Source organism: Monodon monoceros, unplaced genomic scaffold, assembly GCF_005190385.1.
Source record: "Monodon monoceros isolate NGI ecotype Baffin Bay Population unplaced genomic scaffold, NGI_Narwhal_1 Super_Scaffold_19, whole genome shotgun sequence".
NCBI classification, from domain to species: Eukaryota; Metazoa; Chordata; class Mammalia; order Artiodactyla; family Monodontidae; genus Monodon; species Monodon monoceros.
The window spans coordinates 1,542,835-1,558,068 of NW_021703775.1; positions in this window are offsets into that span (position 1 = coordinate 1,542,835).

Here is a 15,234-nt window from a genome sequence, read left to right on the forward strand (position 1 = left end):
ATAATTAGTAACATGAAAACATATGAAAATATAAAACAGGGACTTCCCTGGCAGTCCAGCGGTTAAGACTCTGGCTTCCCACGCAGGGGGCGTGGGTTTGATCCCTGGTCGGGGAACTAAGATCCCACATGCTATGCGGCCAGAAGAAAAAAAAAGGAATCACATGCTAAATATATATATATATACACACACATACATACATGTGTGTGTATATATACATCTATATATAAATAAAACACACTGGTAAAGGTAAGTATATAGCTAAATTCAGAATATTCCAATACTAAACATGAAAACGCAGCTAGATTAAAGGTAAAGGGATAGAGATAAACATGCCATAATAAGACTGAGTGAAAGAAAGTGGATGGACAATTTAGTTTCAGACAAAGTGGACTTCAGAGCAAAGAAAATTATCAGCTTACAGAGACGGAATACATAATGGCAAAGGGGATCAGTTCTTCCAGAAGACGTGACAATAGGTAATGTGTGTGTATGAAGAGTAGCCCCTGTTCTAAAGCCATGCTCAGCAATGAAGACCCAATGCAGCCAAAAATAAACTTATTTTTTTAAGTAAAAAATACCATAAATATTTTATATATATATATATTTATTTATTTATTTAATCCATTTTCAACATAGAAAGCACAAGGACCAGATGGGTTCACTGGTGAATTCTACCAAATATCTAAGGAAGGAAGTATACAGACTATTATGTAGAAAATAAGCTACAGAGACATCTTGTACAATACAGGGGATAGGAGAATATAGCCAAAATTATAATAACTATAAATGGAATATAACCTTTAAAAATTGTGAACCACTATATTGTATACCTGTAATTTATATAATATTGTACAGCAACTATACTGCAATTTAAAAAAATAAAATTAAATCAAAAAAATAAATTTTAAAAAATCACTCCGGGGGTTGGGGGGGAAACTATGATACTGTAATGGTGGATACGTGACATTATGCGCCTGTCAAAACCTATAGACTGTACAGCACAAAGAGTGAACCCTAATGTCCACTATGGACTTTAGCTAATAATAACATATCAATAGTGGGTTATCCACTTTAACAAACACACCGCACAAATGCAAGATGTTAATAGGGGCCCCTGTGGGACCGGGCTGGGTGTCTGAGAAATAGCTGCGCTTTCTGCCTAATTTTCTGTAAACCTAAAACTGCTCTAAAAACTAGGTTAGTTAAAAAAAAGAGTTATTAATTTTTCTTTTAAAACTGATAAGGTGACCAAGTCACATCTGAATGGTAATTAAATGGCCAAGCACAGCTTTTCATTTCGTGCATTGGGAGAGGCCCAGAAGATGGCACCATCTCTCTGCACAGTCACCAGGTAGCTATGGCCCCAGGTGGGCTCCATCCCTCGGGGGACAGCCCGAACCCACCCCCCACCCCATCACAGGAGCCCTAAGTCAGCTGCATCGCCAAGCCCCGCTCTCACTCACCATCAGCCCCAGCTTATGTGTGGAATTTCAGACTCTGCTCCCTTGTGGGTGGGGACTGAGAAGGCAGCCAGTGCCAAGCCTGTAGGCAGCCCCTCAGGGGGTGGGACCTGAGGGGATCCTCACGTGGTCCTCAGCGTTGCCCAGCAACCCTACCGGATTCCTCCGATCAGCTCGTCCCGCTTCTCCGTGTACGCGGCTGCTCCACTTTCTCTGAAAAGAGGGGAATGACTCATCTTCTCCCATCCCAATGCCTTTCGTGCTCAACAACGACGCACCCTTTCATTTTACAGAGCAAATAGGAATCAGGCAGGACAGCCTCATTCCCTAACGCCACACACAGGAACTCGGCTGCACCGCATACGTCCCAGCTTCGTCCCCTGTGGTAACAGGAAGGATGCTGCCCCTCTTTCCACCTGGGACCAGTGACTCCCCTGGCCAGCCAGCGTTCCAGGACCCTTGTCCTCTACAGCATGATTACGTGTGTAATTATATGTAACAGCGGGCTCTCTACTGCAATCCACCCTCTTATCTCAATCAGACACATCCCACTGGCTTTATTTTTATTTTATTTATTTATTTTTTATTTTTGGCCGCATTGGGTCTTCGTTGCTGCACCCGGGCTTTCTCTAGTTGCGGCGAGCGGGGGCTACTCTTCGTTGCGGTTCGCGGGCTTCTCATTGCAGTGGCTTCTCTTGTTGCAGAGCACGAGCTCTAGGCATGCAGGCTTCAGTAGTTGCGGCACGTGGGCTCAGTAGTTGTGGCTCGCAGTCTCTAGAGCACAGGCTCAGTAGTCGTGGCACACGGGCTTAGTTGCTCCGCAGCATGTGGGATCTTCCCGGACCAGGGCTCGAATCCATGTCCCCTGCATTGGCAGGTGGATTCTTAACCGCTGCACCACCAGGGAAGCCCCCACTGGCTTTAAATTAACCACGTCCTACTTCTCTTAAGTTCCTTTCCACTGCTTTTTGGTAAGTTTCTGCTTCTTATTTTTTTTAAAGCACTCTGGTATGACCTTCACTCTACCTTAGCCACTGTCCCATGTCCCTCTGGACCTTCATAAATGTCTTTAAGAGTTATTTAGAGGGTCCAGATGGAGTAATAAATTCTTGTTTTGGTCCACTCCCTCTGCTACCAGCAATGATACTGACAAAATATAAAAAAGAGAAAACCAAAGTGAAATGACTTGTCTCAAACAGCAAAAACAAAAAGAATGAACCATAAAGGAAGACATAAGTCTGAGTACATTGAAATTAAAAACATCTGTTCAAAGAAAGACACCAAAACAAGCTGAAGGATAAGGCACAGATTGAAAAGATATATTTGTAATGCACATTCCCGACAAAAGATTCGGGTCCAGAATACGTAAGGAATTCCTGCAAGTTAATGAGGAAAATAATAGAAATCTCCAGAGAATAATGGGCCAAAAGATGAAGTAATGCAGAAGAGGAAGCCCAATTGCCAATAAATGATATAAAGATATTCACCCTCATCCAGGCACGGGATTTTACATCCCAGGACTCCGACTTCTAACAGTCCTCTGACACGCATACAGGGAGGCAGACCTGGCAAGTTCAGGGCAACTCTGTAATAATAAAAACTTGGGAACTGTTTCAACGTCCACCACTGGAAGTTGCTACATTAGGGCATATTTATAAAATACATGAAGTTGAACTATATCTCCAGTGAATAAATGGACACATTTCTAAAGCGTATTGAGCTTTAAAAAAGCAAGTTGCCAAAAGATGTGTAATGTAAAATATAATTTATAAACAGATTAATGCCCAATGAAACAATATCATTTATACATACGTATAAGAGAGGATTAAATATGGGACTTGCCTGGTGGTCCAGTGGTTAAGAATCCTTGCTTCCACTGCAGGGGTAGTGGGTTCGATCCCCCTGGTCAGGGAACTAAGATCCCACATGCTGGGCGGCCAAAAATAAAAGAGTGGGGTCCTGGTGAAGGTAATTGAGCTAGTTTGCCCAAGAGATCGTGGGAAAAAGATGGCTAGGAGATCTCTGAGTCACTGCCCTTAGGAATTGTTCCTTTAAAAGAGCCTTATTTGATTGGTTTAGCGTGTGCAACAGTTAATGCCTGAAGGCATTGCTGAAAACAATAGGACAATCAGCCCGTGATTAGTGGAGTTTTCCAGCTGAATGCAGGCAAGGACGGGACAAAGAGAGCCCTGCTGAAGGAATCGGTGTCACCCAGGGTGACTGTGGACGCGCCCAAGGCTGTGTGGGTCCTGTGCCTTCCCAGGAGCAAACGCAGGTAACGGGGGGCAGACGTCACTGAAGCAGTCCAGTGAGCTACTAAATAAATAAACAAGCAAACGGCAATGACAAGCCCAGGGGGCGGGGGAGTACGGCGCCAAGTCTCCAGAGTGGTTAGACTGTACTATCTAAGACGTCCAGTTTCAGGAAAAAATTCAAGCATTGAAAAAAAAAAAACAACAGAGTTTTTTGTGATGCCAGGAAAAAACCAGAAACTGCCTTGAGGGTGACTATATGTTTTAACAGACAAAACCTTCAAGGTAGCCACTGTAAGTACGTTCAAAGAAGAACTGAGAAACCAAAATTGAAGGAGTGACGGTGGGTATGAGGCATCCAGCTTCCCTCTCCGGAAGGGGAAATTAACTCCCTCTAATTAACATGAAGGTCCTTGATCTGGTCCCCAGGCTGCCCCCCACCCCGACCCCTCTCCAGCCTCACCCTGCCCCACGCGGACCCCGCGTCACACTAGTGGGCACAGCGGCCTGGCCAGGCCTCAGGATGTAGCAAGGTCCTCCACTTTCCCCAACCACACCCGCTCCATTCCATACTCTGTATCTCATGCAATATCTTGTCGCATCAAATTATTTCTCCATTCATTCAACACACAAGCATCACGTGTGGACTGTGGGCCAGGCACTGTTGAAGCCGCTGAGCGTATAGTGGAAAACTGAACAGTCTGTGTTCCCGTGGCGTTTATATTGTAGCAGGAGGGCAAAGGTGTTAAAGATGTGAAATGACATACGTATTTCAAGCGCTACCTTACAGCAAGAAAACGGTAAGCAAACCGAAGCAGAGGTGGGAGAAATACTTGAATGAAATGCTACACCGTATCTTAAATCATCAACATTCAAAGCCTTACATGTGGCTACTCCTCAAAGATACTCAAGCAATTGCATTAACTTTACGTTAAATGTTAAATTATTTTTTTGTCCAATGAGCCCACATTCTTCAAGACTTTCAAATTAACTATCTATTCTTAGTTAAATTTAGTAACTACGTTTCTTTTTACATTTTATAGATCTTTCATATACCAAATGTCTACTTTATCAAGGTTCAATCTCATTTTTACCATCAAGGAATATGCATGAACGAATACATAACTTTATTTTGTAAACTTTCTCAAAATAATTTTAATCTCAATATATTATACAGAGTAGATATTATTGAATCATTTCATCAAAATACGTGATGTCATAAATAATTGTCAGTGTCTTTGATTGACTATTTGAAACACTTTATAACCATATAATTTACTATCTAAATAAGGACATTTTTAAGCGAGAAAGAAGTTGCCATGTGACTTACACGGGTGCATGGGTTTTATGAGTTACCTTGACTAGTCTTATTTCTAAGTGGTTCTCTCCCAAATTTAAACTTCTACCAAAAGCCTCTATCCTAAGCGCTAGGATTACATTTCTAAGTGGCCTCTTATATCTCACTTGAACGTCTGGTAGGATCTCAAACGTAGCATTTCCCAAATCAAACTCCTGAGACGGCACCCAAACCTGCTTCCACGGCAAGCTTTCCCACTTCAGTAAACAGCAACCCCAGCCCTTCCAGCTTCTCAGGACAAAGGCCTTGGTGTCAGGTTGAGTCTCAGGCCTGCGATCCCCAGGGGGGTGGGAATGAGTCTTAGGCTCCTGTGTGTGCATCTTCTGGGGCTTCTAAGTGGTAACCGAGAAGCTTCCACAGGGGCGTGGGCAGCACGGGAGGAGCTCCACAGACCCACTCCCTAGTAATAAAGCATAACTGGTAAAAACTGTCCAAAACAAAAAGCATTTAAAACCTCTGGAAATTGTCATCAGGGCATGTGGCTAAGGAGGAAATTATTTATTCAAGAAAAATCTACTAAAACTTGGTTAACAGAGAGTGTGTGGCACATGAGCCACGAACTGCTGTCTCCCTGCACAGCTCGACAGGCTCCAGCCGGGATCTTCACGGCATCTGACAGCGCGTTCTTTCGTTTTTCTCTGTTTGTTGTTATTGTCAATGAAGCGTTTCCATTACATATGCAGAATCATTATTTCAGTAGACAGAAGCACACTCGATTTTTACATGGTTTTGGCCTGTATGCAGCCATTGTTCTGAACGCTTGCCTCAGTTTTCCAGGTGATTCTAATGAGTCTCTTCACAAAGTTTTCAGAGACAGAAAGCTGTTTACGCGAGAAGAGCGGGGTTAACTGTGTAGAAAGAGCCAGAAGCAGGTGTGTCCTCCGGCCCACCCCGCCTGGCCTCGGCCAGCCCCTCCTCGGGGCCCCTGCCCAGCGCCCAGTCTCTCCGGATTGACCTTCTCTTTTGAACACATTCTGAGTCTCTTCCTGCCAATCAGGACCTGGTGCCACCACGCCATTGGTCCTTCTGACTTAGAAGGTGACCGCTGGCCAGCCTCAGAGCTACCTTGTAATCGATTTTAGGTTCCCCTGCTTTGAAGGGCTGCGGTCCGTTCCATACTCAGCCGAGCAAGGCCTCCGCCGGCCAGTGTTTGCAGCACAAAGTAGACGGTCAGTCTCAGTCCCGGCCCTTAAGAAAGTGCCATGGGGGAGACAGCCCCCTTTCCCTCTGGACCGTCGTGCTTGAATGTGACCCCTGTAACTGAGGCTGCTGCCTTGGGGCCAGGAAAGCAGGATGCCTGAGCTAAAGCACCAGGGGGTAGAGGGCAAGCCCCGGGAGGTGGGGCGGGAGGCCGAAGAACCGCGCCCCCTTTTCTGTGTGGGAGGGGACAGAGCATCCTCTAGCTTCCGCAGCTGCAGCTACGTCCTGACACTGACAGCATCCTTGCCAATCCCCGGATGATGATAAATCAGGGCTATCACAGTAAACTTCATTCAGCAAATTACTTTTTGGCCTTAACTAGGTGCCAGGTGTTCTGACTACCCTTTATCTAGATTGGCAAGTCCACCAAGGCCAAAAGCCATAAGGGAAAACCTTGGTAAATGTAACCACATCCTTTTAAAATGCCTTCAAGACCAAAAAAAAAAAAAAAAACAAAAGAGAGATAAAATCAGAACCTACTAAAAGTCAAGTGAAAAAACATGATAGGATATCACCCTGAGTAGATAAACAAATGAATAATTGACTTTAAATTAGTCTTCTTAGATCAAAAGCAATTTCAACTCCACAATTTAAAATGCATGAACTGGGCTTCCCTGGTGGCGCAGTGGTTGAGAGTCCACCTGCCGATTCAGGGGACACGGGTTCGTGCCCCGGTCCGGGAGGATCCCACATGCCGCGGAGCGGCTGGGCCCGTGAGCCATGGCCGCTGAGCCTGCGCGTCCGGAGCCTGTGCTCCGCAACGGGAGAGGCCACAGCAGTGAGAGGCCCACATACCGGGGGGAAAAAAAAAAAATGCATGAACTATTCACAGATATGGTGAACAAACTAGTGGTACCAGCTGGGGTGGCAGGGGCAAGATAGGGGGAGGGGATTAAGAGGCACAAACCACTATACGTAAAATACTACAAGGATACATTGTACAGCACAGGGAATACAGCCAATACTTTATAACTGTAAATGCAGTATAATCTATAAAAATATTGAACACCTGAAACTAATGTTGTACACCTGAAACTAATCTAATACTGTAAATCAACTATAATTTTAAAAAATAAAGTAAAATTCATGAACTGTTATAAGAGATGATTTTTCACACATCCAAGTCAAAATCAAAATATATTTGATGACACACGGTGTTTTCAAGGATGAAGGGGAGTAGACAGTCTTGTACACTGACAGGTAAATAGCACAACCTCTTCGGAATTCAGTTTGTCAAAATATACTAGCATTTCGGGAGATTGGGATTGACATATATACACTAATATGTATTAAATAGATAACTAATAAGAATGTGCTGTGTAAAAAATAATTTAATTGAATTGAAAAAAATAAAAATAGAGAAAAAAATACACTAGCATTTTAAATGCACACAACCAATGACCCAGCAATTATCCTTCTTAAAATCCATTTCACAGAGAAACTCATCCCTTTTTAGTCATTAATTCGATGGGTCTCTGTAGAGCACAGTGTAACTGACATAAGAATATTTATTCTCTACTTGCAGTTAGAGGATTTCTGGGCGGGCAGGTCACTCGCGGGGCAGACGCGTGCATAAATATCATCCAACCAGAGGGCTGAGGACAGAGGTCCTCTGAGGTCCTTTAATCCCTTCCTGCAGTTCCTGCCAGCCCAGCGCAGGATTACAAGGTGAATAAGGAAGGAGAAGGCAACGCTGGCCCCGAGGGAAGGGGCAACAAAAACTCCGATCTAGGTGCTCGGGTTTGGCTGCCTTACCTCGTGTGGACTCCAGAGGGCAGCACCTCCCGCGGCTTTCTCTGTCCGGGACGCGGAGCCGCGGCGGCTGCCTTCAGGATGAAAGTGAGGGTTCCGCTCCCCCGGGCAGGCTTGGGTGCAGCCCGGCCGGGGCCGACGGGGCCTTTCCTCCTTGCTCACAGCTGGCCCATTCGCTCAATACCTACAAACCCAGGTCACAAGTCACTTTCAAGTTCGGGGAGGGAGCTGTGGTCTGCTTGCTTAGCCGGTTTGCACCCACCCGATGAAGTCATTCACGGGGGGCTCCCAAAGCTGCTCCATTGTCTGCACTGCCCGGCCCAGCAGAGCCCCACGACCACGGAGCATGCGTGGTGTCCACGGACACCTCGGGACACGCCGTGGCAAAGGCCGAGGTTTCCTTCCACCTGCTTGGTGCAGAGGGACCAGAGGACCAGGGGCCACACCCGGGGCCACCCACCCTTCCTGCGCCTGCAGTGCTGGCCCCTCTGCTCTTTCTGTCCATCCACACGGACAGCCTGAAAAGTACACTTACAGATGAAAAGGGAAAGGAAGCAATGATGAGAGATAGGGCTGGCAGGCCTCGAGTCAGGGGGTGGAAATGGAAGACGTAAACAAGCAGCGTAGGGTTTATGTTGAAGCATAGAAGCCACGGTTCTGAAACGAAATGGTGAGCGAAGCTCCCTCGCTCTCTCTGTCTCTCTGTCTCTCACACACACTCCAAGTAAAACATGGGGAAGGACAGTTGGATAAAATGACTGCACAAAGGCAAGGTGCCGGGGATCAGGGTGGATTGATAGACAGGAACAGCTGAAAAAGAACTCCTGCCATCCTGGCTCGCCAGCACATATGCCACTTGAGTTTCTCTCTCGTTAGCGAATCGGAAGGAACCGAAGGGCCCACTTCTGCGCTGGCTGTGGGCTGTGGACAGGCAGCCCCGCTGGGCAGAAGGGCATTGAGGAGATTCTACAGGAGTCCAGAACCTGCAGCCGGGAGACGTGACAGACGGGACAGGATGCTGGGAGCAGCTCCTACTGAAGGCTGTGACAGCGAAGCATCTCCAAAGGCAAGGACCCGTTTCACGGGATCCAGGATTTGGGTTGAAGCGGCCTTCAAGAAGCAAAACAGGACAGAAATGACCCAGCAGCTCCGTCTAGGTAAACCAGTGCAAAGATCCAAAGAGCCTTGGTAACGACAGCAACTTCCTGGAGGCCACTCACCATGGAAATTACATGAAGATCCCAAACATTTCCTCCCTGGAGTGAAGTTTTGACAGAATCAGGGAAACACACGCTCAGCAGGGGGTGAGCCCTGGTGTGAGAACTCTCCGCTCTATTCTGTTCTTTCCATCCCTCCCCTCTCCTGGCCCCGAAGCAGGACAGGGATTCTCAGCCAGCCTTCCTCCTGGGATCTAATTGACATCGCTCAGCGGGTCAGAATCCACTAGGTTAACGGCAGAGAGAGGGGGGCTGGGAGGTCCTTGAGGTTATGCGGCAGCTAAAAGGACCACATCACCCTCATAACTGAGCGGAGGGGGCACCTAGAAAAGCTGCAGTTCTTTGGGGGAATCAGGTATTAAGATTACGAGCATTTATGTTTAAATACAACCTGCCTAGGAGTGCTTACGCTTAGCATTGCAGGTACCATATGCTCAAGAAAAAAGATGAAGATGTGGTTTGACAGAGAATTTTTTCTGATTTGTGAATTTGTATGTGAAAATCTTTAAACAGGTCTGAAAATGAAGCCCGTTTGAAGGGAGCCCATAGAGTATGAGCTCACGAGCGGGTCCCTCTGTGGACACCTGGGGTCCCTCCCGCTGGCCTGGGAGACGGCATGGATTAGGCCTCAGCCTCGTGCCTCTTGAGGGCCCGGGGAACCCGCATTTCACCCTTGATTCTCGTCAGCTTGGCCACTGGCTCCTCCTGCTGGTGGTGACTCCTCGGTGTTCTGGAACATTCCGAGCAGGCAGGGCCTGGCAAAGGAGCCCCTCAGTGGAGAACCCCAGGTGCTTACAGTATGAAGCCTCCAGAATACCTGGGAAGGACCACACCTGGGGGCCGCCAGCACCATCAGCGTCCTCTGTGCACCCAGGTGGGAAAGCAGGCTGCACGCCGTGATCCTGATTGTACAAATGGCACCTGGGCTGGTGGGAAATCTGTAGAGCTGCCCCAGGCTCTGGGGAAACACAGAGCACTGCCTGGCCTCTGCTGGCTCCTTGGGAGCAGAGCTGTTGTGTCTCAGCAACAGCTGCTCAGATGTGTTTACGCAATTCCCACTCTGCTCCTTGGGCGGCAGACGTCTCCAGCAACAACTTTGACCCTGGGTCGCCACATTCACCAGGCCCCGAGGTGAAGACTGGGAAAGTACTTTCCAGCAGTCAGGCCGGCCAGCAGTGCCCGTTGGCCAGGACTTTGACCCCTGGATGCTGGCGGGAGATGCTCCACAGGACGTGCCAGCAAGGGGTGGTGTGAGGGCTACTCTTTCTTTCTTCCTTATTTTGCACACAGCCTGGGAGTTTTCATAAATCCAGGCTGGCTGGAAACCCTGTACGTGACGTGCAGAATGAAAAAAGAACCACTGATAACTTAGTTTGTGGTTTATGAAGACACTTTCACTTCCCTGATTTAGTCTGAATTCAGATCTGCCCCAATATTTGTATCCCCATCAAACTAACAGTATTTAAACATCTAAACTGGCAAACGGTGTGCGTAATCGGATGAATTTTTGTCGTGTGGTCCAACCTGAGTCAGTTTCTCAAGCGCCTTTGAAAGTATAAGGCACGTTTCTCTGATTGTTTGCCTTCTGAGGTCTGGTAATAGATCATCTCTAAACAGAGTTTGTGACATGATCAGCTTGAGATTAAACATATCCATCTCATGGTTTTGGTTTCACGACCGCCGCTGCTTCAAACATCGATCACTTTGGTGTGTTTACTGTCATATCAATTATAATATGGCCATAAATCCGGAGCCAATTATACAATCTCTTGTACGTTGCCCATAAAAAGTCCTCCACTATTTCAGCTTCTCAACTGATGGATCCTTTTCATAAGAAAATTAGAAAGTTTCCAATAATGCATCTGATAGACAACTTCTGTCTTGTCCTCATTTCCAAATGACACAGACAGTCTACGAAAGTAATAGGGCTACTGTGTAGTGGGTCCTGATTTGGATCTGAAATTTAAGAATCTTACTTTGAAAGTAGTTGCTAATTGGTGACGGAGGCCGACAGAGGCATACATGTAAATAAAAGTGATATTTTCTGAATATGGACACAAGCCTGTTGATTTTTTTCAAAAACGTTTAGAAATATTGAGCAAGCATCACACATGCAAGGCTGAGGAAACAAAGATGAAAGTTCATGGCTTTTGCCATCAAAGAGGCAAGATGTTTTAGAAGGGGGCCAGGGGTGGAGGTGTATGTGCAACAGAGGGTGAAAGCAAGGAAGTGGGGTTCAAAGGCTTCCACTGTGCTGGGGGTCGGTGCGGGGGGGGGGGGGCCGGGGGGGGTGGAGGGGGGCAGGTGGGCGCTTGGAGGGAAGGAGAGTCAGTCTGCTGTGTACCAGCTCCGGCTCCGTGTCTTCCAGGACCAGGGCAGAGGTTCCCAGAGCACCACTCGGGCCAGATGCTCGTTGTAAAGACCACTGTAAGGTCAGGGGGCAACCTGGAGGGAGGGGGAGGGGCGGGGCTGCTTCTGAGGTGACGGGGGTGCCACGATCTGGTTTGTCGAAGTAGAGTCAGACCCGGAACGTGGCTCAGTTCCTGGCTTGGGCAAGAGGTGAAGGTTGAGATGCTTCGGGGAAATGGGGCGTGAGGGGTCGATCTGAGGAGGAGACGTGTGTTTGGCCACTGACACCCTGAACTTCGGGGGCGCGAGGGGCTGGGAAGTAACTATACAAGCAGAGTTCTGGGGGAACCTCTGGGCGAAAACAAAGATTCGGGGTGGTGAGCGTGTGGGCAGGATTTGAGGTCTTCAGTGGAAGAAAATTGCTGGATTCTGTGGAATAAGGGGAAAGGGGGCTGAAGACGGAGCCCATCATGCACCGGTGCGCACGGAGGCGGGGTGGGGGGGGCAGGACAGGTGCGCACGGAGGCGGGGGGCGGGGGGCGGGGGGGCAGGGCCGCGGAGCAGGGGTGCGGGGCAGCGGTCAGAATTTACCAGCGAGGGTGGAAACCCACCCATCTCCCAGCCTCACCCCTCCTGTCGTCCACGACCGACTCGGGTCGCAGGTAAGCCTGCTCTCTCTGCAGGACACTTGGACACAAATCCCAGACTTCAGGTAGCACTTTGTCCCTAAACGTCTGAGGTTGCAGCTCCCCAGGAGGAGGTTCTGTGTCCTCTGAAAGGGTGGTCTTTTTCCCCTCCTCCATTTCTTAGAACAACTTTGGAGGGGTTCAGCCATGCTTCATTTCGGTTGCTTTTGTTGTTGTCTGAGTAGACAGAGTCTCCCGATCCTGTGGCAGGGGCAGGGAGCCAGCCTCTCCAGCTTCTGCTGATTTGCCGAGACGGAGGGCCTGTGCTTTCCCAGCGCTGCCTCTTCTGCGTCCCCCCTTCCCCCAGCCCACCGCAGTCTGACCTTCCCTCTGCTTTGTCACCAGGACCCCTGCTTCCTCTAACTGGGCTCCCCTGGCAGTTTTCCCCATGGAGACCTCTCTTTGGGAGGGAGTTTCCTTTCAGGGTTTGGAGCGTTGCTGTGCCTGACCCTGACCTCTCAGCACCTCACAGGGCCTTGCAGATCCCCCCAGTGCCCCCTCCGGCTCTGCCCGCCTGACAGCTCCCACCCTCCCCGGCACTGTTCTGCCTTCTCTCTGCTCCCTCCAGACGAAGACCGAGGCCCCCCCGCCCCAGGTACAGGTACTGGGGCAGGTGGGAGATTCTCAGCACCTAGTTCTCCGGCAGATGCTGGATGCAAGTCTTCGCCTGAGCTGCCCTGAGCCACCAAGCTGCCCCACCATCTCCCCAGAGTTCTGTCTGGAACAGAATCTGCAGAAGAGAGGGGACAGCCATGGGAGATGCTGAGAGAATCAGCTAAGACCAGCACTGACAAGGGCTCTTTCTCTGCAGCTAAGATATTATTGTTGGTAAATATCTATGACGCCCCCCCGCATCTGTCTGTGAGGTTTTTGAGGGAAACTATCATATTTTATCCATCTTTCTATCCCCAGGGCCTGTGATGGTGCCCATCATGGAGGAGAGACACAATCAATCATGGTTGCATTGAAGTAGTATTTCCTGCTGGAAACCGTGATTCTACCAATTGTTTTTTCCAGCCAGGGGCTAGACAACCACTAGGGAGTAAAAGATGTGTGCACTGCATACATATTTGAAGACCCAGACACATTTTCTTCTCCTGAAGGGACAGTAAGAGAATAAACCAAGGAGACCTGAGGTCAAAGAGTTAAAATGTGAGCCCCTAGTTGATAAACTTCACTGATGGATGCTCCCTATTATAGAAAATTAATTGGTGTAAAATTTTCAAAATTGCGTTTTTAAAAAGTCAATGTAGGGCTTCCCTGGTGGCACAGTGGTTGAGAGTCCGCCTGCCGATGCAGGGGACGCGGGTTCGTGCCCCGGTCCGGGAAGATCCCACATGCCGCGGAGCGGCTGGGCCCGTGAGCCATGGCCGCTGAGCCTGCGCGTCCGGAGCCTGTGCTCCGCAACGGGAGAGGTCACAACAGTGAGAGGCCCGCATACGGCAAAAAAAAAACCAAAAAGAAAGTCAATGTAGGGGCTTCCCTGGTGGTGCAGTGGTTAAGAATCCGCCTGTCAATGCAGGGGACACAGGTTCAAGCCCTGGTCCAGGAAGATCCCACATGCTGCGGAGCAACTAAGCCCGTGTGCCACAACTACTGAGCCCATGTGCCACAACTACTGAAGCCCATGCGCCTAGAGCCCGTGCTCCGCAACAAGAGAAGCCGCTGCAATGAGAAGCCCGTGCACCTCAACGAAGAGTAGCCCCCGCTCGCCACAACTAGAGAAAGCCTGTGCACAGCAGAAAAGACCCAACGCAGCAGAAAATTAAAAAAAAAAAAAAGTCAATGTAAAAACGGTAGCAGTTATAATTCATTTTGTTTAATTGCTGCTTTGCAGGGTTTAGTCCCCATTCAGGCTGCTGTAACAGAATCCCACAGGCTGGTGCTCACAAACGACAGAAGTATTGCTCCCAGTTCTGGAGTCTGGACGTCTGAGATCCGGGTGCCAGTTGGTCTGCGAGGGCCTCTTCCAGGTTGCCGTCTTCTCCCTGTGTCCTTACAGGGTGGAAGGCACCAGGAGCTCTCTGTGTCTCTTCTTATGAAGGCACTAATCCCCTTCATGAGGGCTCCACCCTCATGACCTAATCATCTCACAAAGGCCCCACCTCCAACACCATCACCCTGGGGGCAGGATTTCAACATAAGGATTTAGGGGGACACAAACATTCAGACGATAGCAGCTGTCTGCAAACTTGCCCTGCATAAATCATCTCACATGGAGCTCACAGCACCAGTGTGAAGTAGCTGGGGGGTTATATGAGCTGCGTTAATGCCGAGAGGTAAACAGTTCTCGAGACACCAAGTCTGGATTTAATCTCTGTTGCTAAAACCTTGTTCACATAGCACAATTTCCTCCTACTGCAGTCATATCATATATTTTCAGGAGAGCTGGGGAGAAAGGGGGGCTGAGGCCCCGTATCTGGCTCGTTGCCAAAAAACAGAGCTGTCCTCCCAGCCCAGGGATGCAGGAGGAAGAAGTGGTTCATTTTCCCTTCTTCCAACCTGTGTGTTGTGTGTGCATCACCCATTTCATTCAGAGAAGCTTTTGCCAGCAACTGCAATTTGCAGAGAAATTTTGCAATGGAAATAATTTTACGTTTCTTCTTGAAATGTCCAAGACACCCTCATATGCCCTGTGCCCAGTACAAAACTGCGGTCTTATTAGCAGAGGAGGACAGGAATGGCTGTTTTCTGGGCAAAGGACAATATTTGCCATCTTTGTCATAAAAAAAAAAAGTGGTTCTTTCAAACTTGAAAGAGCCGAGGATCCTGTTAAACTGCAGATTCTGATTCGGGAGATCTGGGGACAGGTCTCCAGAGTATGCTGTTCCCACAGGTGCCCGGGTGATGGCGATCCTGTGAACCACACTTGGAGAGTCGAGGTTCTAACCAGGGTCTCGCAAACTGATTCATCGGCATCACCTGGAGGCTCTGTTAATACTCGGATTGCTGCCCCCA